Source organism: Sardina pilchardus, chromosome 11, assembly GCF_963854185.1.
Source record: "Sardina pilchardus chromosome 11, fSarPil1.1, whole genome shotgun sequence".
In the NCBI taxonomy this organism is placed as follows: Eukaryota; Metazoa; Chordata; class Actinopteri; order Clupeiformes; family Clupeidae; genus Sardina; species Sardina pilchardus.
The window spans coordinates 6119384-6128853 of NC_085004.1; the positions used below are offsets into that span (position 1 = coordinate 6119384).

The window sequence follows — 9470 nt, forward strand, 5'->3', positions numbered from 1 at the left end:
TAAAGGCGATGCAATGAAAAATGTGGGTGCACCTACATTTTTTGGGAATCGATAAGAGAATTGATAAGGAATTGGATTGATAGGCAGAATCGATAATGCCATCGATATTGATAAAAACTTATCAATACCCATCCCTAGGGATTATACTTGCTGTTAGACCAACCGTAAGCATATGCGCCCGTGTGCGACCTGCTGTGTCCGGTGTACAGACTCGCTGCAGCATTACGCACCCTACTGGAGGTCTTCACTAGGGGGAGAATAGTAACATCAGATGTGGATGTGGCCATGTGCCATTGTTTACTCTCATGATTGCCCCCAGCTTCGATGTCGATAATGCATCTTGCAGTCACCTTTTTTTGTAGTGATCGCCCCCTACTTTCTTATCAGTATTGCATCTCGCGGACGCGTCATGTTCGCTTGCGACGACGTGCACGACCGACGCAGCAAACGACCGCAAAATACGCGAGGCAGTCATGATACGAACACGAACGCGTTGTCTGCAGCAAGTCTAAACCTGCCTTATCTCCGATTTGTGCAATATACTGTATGTATATCTCCTACTCTTGCAGCTCATGTGTATATGAGTGTGCATGTGTGAGTTTGCTTGTATAAAGATGTGTGTGTGTCTGTCTGTGTGTGTGAATGTGCATGTGTGCGCATGTGTGTGTGTGTGTGTGTGGAATCCATGGAAGTGTGTTTATCTGTGCGTGTGAATCTGTTGATGTGTGTGTGCGAACTTAGTTACTTTTTAAACTGAGCCCCCTGCCGGCTCAACATAAAAATGCCAATCGGTTTTGCCAATAGCCTACTCACTATATTGGAATTTAACAGTTACGCCATTTTAACAGTAACGTCAGAACGTATAGAAGACATCACAACCTGCAAAAAGTAATTTCAGGGAGGTATCTAAAAAATACTTTAACCTACTGAGATACTGAAATACAGATGAATAGCCTATGTTTGTTCAATAATGTCTAGTCAGTATACCAAATAAGAGAGGCCTATAGATAGAAACTGTGGTAATAAAATATGAAGATTTTGGTAGTTTGGGCTTTTCGTGTATCCTTCTACTGTAGCCATTTAGCCATCTACTATAGGCCTGAATTATATGCCAATGAAATTACACTTGTTAAACTCACCTCAATAAATATTTTGCAATCATTTAATGGCCAATGCTAAAGTTACTGTTACAAACCAGCGGCAGAGTTGGCGGTCCAACGGCGGTAACCACCAGTGGCCCGCTGGAGTTTTGCTCATCAGTTCTCTGGCTGTCCACCGGCGGCTCATAAGCGGCTCCAGATAAAGGGCCACCCTTTTGCCGCTTAAGGCTGGCTTACATTGCACGATTTTGGTCTGTTTTAACAGTCGGCGACTACATTTCCAAAATCGGGCGGAAATCTTGAGAGTTGTGCTAGAATCGCAGCGCGCTCCCGTCATCTAAATCGTTTAGTGTAAGGTGCCAATCTTAGCGGTTTTAAGTCCGTCGGAGGCAGTCTTTCTCTAGTTTTGCCGTTACGACAATATCAAACATGTTTGATATTATCGGAAGTCTTTTCAGGCTCATGCAAATAGTGACGTGAACATTAAAAACCAATAGTAACCTCTCGCGAACACGAAAACGGAAGGGGCAAAATAGGCGACAGCTGTTAGCCTGTATGATTACTTGTTATTTCATTTCTTATAATTTATTAGTCGGCTATTCTACGTGACAGAACAACTGTATGTCTGTTAGTGATGTCACACTATCAAACAATGCTGCAGAAACGCGAAAGAAATACCTTGATATGAGTAGCCTATCATGTGAGTTCCTGTTGATGATGACGTATAGCCTAGTGCACGATGGAAATAATTTGAAGGAATCTAGCAGCAGTCTTGTAAATAGTGACCACAGTCTTTGCAAAATCCTAATCTGAGACTGGCTTGTGACTAGTCTGTGACTAAAAACTCAATGAATTGTCTTTAGATGTGAGAGGGTCTGAGACTGTAGTCTTTCAAAAATCTTTTCCAAATCTTTGCAAAGTCTGGCAATGTAAGGTAGGCTTTACTACCCACCAGCTTCTAATTGGCCTTATTTATGGCCATAATAATGAAAATGATGCACTAAAATAGCAATAATACATTATAACACTTTCCATTTGCCCTCAATCAGAACAATTTACAATTATTTACAGGACTTACCAAAGTTACCAAATTTACTAAGGTGAAGACAGTGCCTGCTGATGAGAAACCTATAAATGTATTCTGTAATTTAATAATCCAATATAAAAACATTTATCCTCAGCAACTATCACACAGACTCACCACACATAGTATTAGGTTCAATACATTTTGTTTATTTATTTATTTTACTTGCTTTTGTTTATTTATTTTACATGCTCATTTACATGCTTTATTTATTGTACATGCTTAAAGGTTGGGTACGGAATTAGCAAAACGGACGGCAGAGTTTGAACATATACAACCTCAAGTCCCGCCCTCCATGCACGAGCGACAATTCAAATGCGCAGCGCGAGAGCGAGCCAGGCTAAATGAAATGCCAGCCTGGCGTCTACAGCACTATGAGCTCTAGTCTCCGTACAATCACTCACATCAACTTCCCCAATTACATTCTTTATTCACCTCCAAAGGGTTGTAGTACATATGGTTCAGTAGCCATAGGTGTGTATATTTGAACAGAATCTGGTTTGTTCTTACCAGGGCGATTATCTCCTGAAATATCCAAGTTTAGTGCTGGCCCGTTGGTTCGCCTATTCCACCGTAGCTCCAAGCTGTTAAGTTTCGATTTCATGTTTACAGCACTCTTCGTGTCACGGTAAAATGTAATTTTTGCTACATAGCTTATTTATTGCGTGGGTGATTGAGTTTCCGTAGATATCCGCTGCCTTAGTTAGTTTGTATAGAAATTAAGTGACACATACAACAAGAGGGGAACATGGACGTTCAGCAGCAGGCAGTTGGTTTCGTTTCAGCACTGACTCGCGGTCACCAGCTTTCGAAAGGGTCGCGCGCGGTGGGGAGGAGGAAGAGGAGTAAGACGTTAGATTGACGAACGAGCTGTGAAATGATGGTATGGGGTGAGGAATTCTATTGGCTGGAGTTTTTCGAGTCCTGCCCGTTCCGCAGATGATTGACGTGTTTAATTTACATTTCAGTGCTTCCAACTTAGTGGCTATAAGTGGGTTAGGAATAGGATTTCAAGTGATTTTGCAAAAATGGCCAACAAAGCTCATTCCATACCCTACCTTTAAACAATTTATTAAAATTATTTTTAATAATGATATATGTAACACACTCTTCAGATGTAAGGAAAGTAAAGATGCAAAGAAGTTGTGACAGACATTCATGGCTTGTTTCTCCCTTGATATTGGTGCCAGATTAATGAAAATGCAGTTCTACCTTGCTGGGGTGTTACTGGCAGCGTTGTGAGCGAATTTGACAGAGGTGTAGGTCTGATTGGTAAACTCTGTTGAACAGATTAGAAATGAAAAGGCGTATTTAGTGAGATGATTACTGCAATGGCAGGGTTCATACAAAAAAAAATGAGCTGAATTTACTACCTTTTCACTACCATCAACATGTTTTCTACTACAAAAGCAAAAGATGAAGAGTAATGTAATGCAATACCTTTCCGAAACACAATAACACATTTAAGAACAACGGGGATTTAACAATGGACAAAGCTACTGGCATTTGAACAGGGGTGTGTAGGCTGTCAATAGGCACTGTATTTACCGGCATGGCTGGAGTTGATGAAGCTTGCTGGGTGGTGGTGCTGGCAAAGGTGTAGTGGTCTGACTGGCAAACTCTGTTGAACAGATTGGATATGAAAAGACGTGTTTAGTGAGATGATTACTGATGGTATGACACCTGGCACGCTAACTAGCGCCTAAAGTACAAACACTTCTAAAGGATATTTCCACTTAATTTTCAGACAAACCAAGCAAGGGACCACATGTACAGACTCTATAAATACTAACCATGATGTCAGTTTTTTATTCAAATAACTTGAAAGAGATCGTCAGGTATAAATGCACCATGCTAGTGGCCAGTTCATTCATTCACATGCTGTTACATGCTAACTGGCGCCTAGAGTACAAACACAACTAAAGGATATTTCCACTTCATTTTCAGACAAACCAAGCTAGGGACCACATGTACAGACTCTATAAATACTAACCATGAGGTCCGTTTTTTATTTAAATTACTTGAAAGAGATCGTCAGGTATAAATGCACCATGCCAGTTCATTAATTCAGATGCTGTTACATGCTAACTAGCGCCTAAAGTAAACACTTCTAAAGGATATTTCCACTTAATTTTCGGGCAAACCAAGCTAGGGACCACATGTACAGACTCTATAAATACATTTTGGAAACAGGTGTTGGCTAGAATTACGCTTTACATACAGTTTTTAAAATGAAAATAGTAGAGATGTTTTACTTACCTAGTCCTAAGCCTGCTACTGGTGGTTTGAGTACTGACATTGTAGGCTATTCGCATCTGCTTGGATGAGTTTGCTTGATTATGTTTCTAAACGTAAAGACATTTAACAACTTCTTTATCAGTCAGACGGTTACACAGTTACGTGCAAGAACAACAAGTCACGTAAGAGATGAAATCGTTTAGCTTACTGCAACATGAGAAATCAAGTAGTGTGAAACTAGCGACAGTAAAGAAAATTCCAAAATGGCCGCCATTCGGAACTGAGAAATCACAACTCCATCTTCTTCGTTTGTCTTCTTCTCTCTGATCCGATCTATCATTCACTGAGCAGCGCCAGCGCCACACACCAGTGGCAGCAGGCTGCAGTGTTTGAACGTGGTTGCATTAGTTCTGCTTTTGACGTTCTCATATAAAATCGTAATAAATACATAATTGTTTTATTTGGTAAGCACAGGGTAGCCACGGGGGTGCCAGTGACACAGCTACATGGGGCCATGGGGCCATTCTAGGCTTCAGTGTAGAGCAGCCACGTTGAGGGACCATTCACTAAATGCACACATAAATACATTTATTATAGACCCCCATGGATGAAAGTCCACAAAACTTGGCATACTCCCAGAGGGTGTCAGGTTAATCATACACATGAAATTTGGTGCAGTTCATAGCATCTCATCTGAAGATAGGGGCAATTAAAGCAATATTACATTACATTTTCAATTTTTACCATGGGGGTGCAATTCACAAATGACTGGTTATAAGCTAAGTTGATCCGAGCTCTTGAGACCAACATACCATAAAAAATGTGTCATCCTCGGTGCCACGGTTCAGGTAGTTATGTAGGAAAAACTGCAATTTTTGGGCTTCGGGCGGGGCCAGCGCGGGGGGGAGTGACCCCCGGGGACGAAACAAAATTTTTCCGTAAAAGTCTACTGGGGCTACATGCCCACCAAGTTTCATGTGCCCCGGTGTTACGGTGTCCCGGGAATCGTTGACCAAAAATTCAGAACCGATGACGGAAAAAAAAAAACAAAAAAAAAAAAAACTTTGACAACAACTATATGACCGCTTCGCTAGCTATGCTAGCGGCGGTCATAATAAGTGTTTCACATTCATCACATATTGAATGTGTGAAGTGTATATGTGACCCTGTAAAGCGGAACCAGTCGTTTCGGTAAAATTTAGTAAATTAAGTTATTGTGCTCACGTGAACGGCCATAAACTAAGCTTTCCAACGATATGTATATCGAGGGTATTACACAAACTATCGCTAAGATAACCGCATCCAAAGTTGACATGGTTCTCCTGTCACGATATGCCAGAAGAGGAGAAATCACCTGTTTAAGCAGCGCGTGCACAACGGGAATGACAGCAAATGTGTTGAATCTTCGCCGGGTTTAACAGTCAAAACGTAGGTTTTTCAGTGAAATGCGTTCACGATATGAAACTGTAGACTGTATACAGCCGAATTATGCGAAAACGTGAAATTCAACATTTTAACCCGGAAGTTTGTTATTGTTGATTTTCTCAAAATAACGATGTGCGCAAAACGACTGATTTCGCTGTGAATGGTCACATATATATTTTTATTTCATATTTATACATTAACCCTTAATTTGAGATTATTGAGTTTTAAACACAGTGGATGTGTTGTCTTTTGGTGTAGGTGCAGTTTTGTGGCATAGATGTTCCCTGGGAACTGATCCCGTGGGCTAAAACACTGTCAGTATTATGTCCTTGAAAGTCAGCTACGTTCAGTTAAAAGCTGCCCTGTCCAGCAGTCCTACCGAGTGTCTCCAGAGTTTGCCTGTAGCCACTGCAGTGTCTGGAGGGCCTTCTCCCTTCACCGCAGAGCCGCTGAAGTCCCCCTTTCACACACACACGCACACACACTTATATGCATGCAGAGTGCAGCCTGAGACACTCCAATCGAAGCGGCACAGACAACTTCCAGGGCAATTTCGGAGGTGTCAGCCACAGAGCCTGTTAGCGGCAGCATAAAGGAGGGCCCCACTTTGACTGACATTATCTGGAACAGGCGAAGGTCCCCTTTGCTGCAGCCTGTCAATGAATTCTGCTGCAGCTCAGCACACACAACCGAGGCCACTGCACGCAATAACAACAAACGGTGATTAGGTTTCTTCTAAACTAGACGAAACAAAGTTCGAGAGCGTTTTACATATCTTTTAGATGTTGAGAACCATGCGAAAGAGGATTTCAGCCATGCAAAGAGACCCCCCCCCCCCCCCCCCCTTTGTTTGGAGCATTGCACAGATGGGAAAGCTAAGGGAGATGTTTATCTTTATGATGGATTGCCTGGATGGAGCTCCATTTGAAAGATACATTATCACCTGGTCCAAAGCCCATGTGAGGGTGTGATCAAATACTAACTCAAACCAGGGCAGACTGAACATGGGCTTGCAAGCTTTATGGATTTTTTTCGTCATCTACTTGTGTGACTGTACACCCATCGGCCTGCAGATGGTGCTATTGAGCGAAGGGTTGCTGGTTTAGGATACTGTCACACACACATGCACACACACACACACACACACACACACACGTACACAGGTACGCACACACACACACACACACAAATGCACACACACACACACACACACTCTTCTACACAAATCATACTGACACATGCACACATTCATTTATAAACACATGAGCTGCAAGAGAAGAGAACTGAGCGGCGGTCATATTTTGTACCGCTATGCGGTACATCTTGTTATGACCGCCGCTAACATGGGCATGTAGCCCCAGTAGACTTTTGCAAAAAAAAATTGTTAGGTCTCCGGGGCCACTTAACCCCCGCGCTGGCCTACTCCGAACCCCTCCGAACTTGAATTGCTTGACCAGTTACTGTTTATCAAAAGTAATTAGCTACTAAGGAAAGTAACTTTTAAGTTCCTTTTATGTCTTCGCTTTAAATGTATATATGAACAGTACTGAACAGTCAAACACAATAAACATATTTGTTTTAGACCTAGTGGGTCACTGACTCAACAGTTGACAGAGGATGCATGTCATTGATAACATACAGTGCCTAATGGTATGGACATTTAACCCAACGGTTATAGTGACCAAAATTATCACAGATCATTCACAGCAGTGGCAATCCTAGTCTCTACTCAACCAAAGATCCTTAAGGCGGAGCAAAATACTTTGTCATAGTCAGAGCCCATTTATGGAGAGCCGGTCCACTTGCTATTACTGTAACTCCATTGTACCTGCAGTTCCACTAGGGGCGATCATGAGCAAGTGATCAAACATTGGGGATCTATGGGGCTAGACAGCTAAATTAGTCTGTTTCACCTGATTGTCATTAAAAAATCGAAGATTGGATTTAAGTTTCTGCAAGCTCAATATGGGTTATAGTCGAAAGTTGAATGAACAATTACTTATGGCCCTTTGGTTTCTCACAGGCTTGGTCGTTGTTGCCCATAACACACTAGCATCCTGCTAATGAATGATGTCATTGACACGTTTGAAAGGCTTTTTAGAACAATTAAGGGGCTTAAAAAATCTAATACTCCACCGTGTGTATTTTCTTTGACTCCACTTTCATATACAATATTCCGATTTCTACACAAAAAAATGATATCCAGAGATAAGTGGATTTTAGGAGAAACTCCATTCACCTCCATTCATTCTCCACTTGCTCGCGATCGCCCTCTAGTTGCAGTACCATGTCGAAGTATTTAGCGAGTGGTCATTCTCCCCCTATTAGACATTCTCTGTCGTAGTTCATGTCTATGGGTGCAAAACGGGGATCACTTCCTCTGCTTAAAGAGGCGTGTCATTGCGTGTCATTAGGCTCACTCAACATGTCCAGTCGGCTGCAGACGCATGCAGTCGAATGCAAACAGAAACGTAATTTGCGTCATATGCAGTGCATGCTGGTTAGACGTGTTGTTCGACTTGAAGAAATGTTGTGATCATGTCACAAAAATGCGACCATGTCACGTCACTCAAAACTCGCGGGATGAAGACGCGTACAGTCAAACTCTGCACTCGTTCTGCCCGCATGCAACCGGCTGGATCCCACCCCATGACGTCAGTTCAAGTACGTGATAGGGCCATTTGGAACAGGTTTGGAAGGAATCTCCCCATGACAATTATGACAGGGGTCTCGTTCTGCCTCCTTACCAAAGATTCTATAGCGGAGCAAGATGGATCAGCTAACATTTTAGGATCAGCACTGTAGCCTGTAGCGGTAGACTACGTTACCCATAAGTCAATGCTTGGATGTATGCATTAAGTTTCGGTTTCACTAGTAAAGCATTCAACGTGTTATTACTTCGCCGTCCAGTCTCATCATTCTACATGGTGTCAGAACGTGGCAAAGAACGCAAATCTCCGCAATATACTGTACTTGCTAATGACAAAGAGGAACTATGCAGGATTGGCGATTTCATCTCTGGTTTCGGTTTCGTTTTCGCTCGTTTTATGCTTGCATTTTCTCTGCAGAGCTTCCCCGACAGCTTTAGCGTGTATATTTATGCATGTATAGGCTATATTTAAATATATAAATTGCAAGCGTGGTTCTTCATCTCAGACGTAAACAAAGAGCGATCGTCTCCTGCAGAAAGTTGCATAGGGTCTCTTTAAGAAGACATACATCTATGAATGTACGTAGCCTAGGCATACTAAGTAAGCCCAAATAAATCCATAAGAGAACTTTTCCCAAGTCCATAGTTGCCTGCAGATGAATGATTTGGCCGAAACTAATTTAAATTCGACGAGTTTCATCTGGAAATAATTCATAAGAATCGCTTTCTAATGTCCTCCTTTGATAGTTGCGCACAGATGAATGATTTGGCCAAAACTAATTTAAATACGACGAATTTCAGCTGAAATTATTTTTACCCACGTATGCCTAATAGAACAACGTCACAATGCATAACAATTTGCTTTTTAAATCAAACTTGCATTTTACCACTGTAAATTGCCTCCATAGACTATGACATATAAATGAAAAACAGTTATTAAAATAAATCACATTATATAATACATATTGCACAT

General features: G+C 41.8%; 1 long non-coding RNA gene across 1 annotated transcript; it reads right to left on the reverse strand.

Moving 5' to 3' along the window:
• Positions 1–3216: 3216 nt before the first annotated feature.
• On the reverse strand, positions 3217–4653 carry LOC134096236 (uncharacterized). Its single transcript, XR_009940727.1, has 3 exons — positions 4444–4653; positions 3733–3805; positions 3217–3463 (listed from the first exon to the last, which is right to left on the reverse strand). It is a non-coding gene; the product is annotated as an uncharacterized LOC134096236 (long non-coding RNA).
• Positions 4654–9470: the final 4817 nt, after the last annotated feature.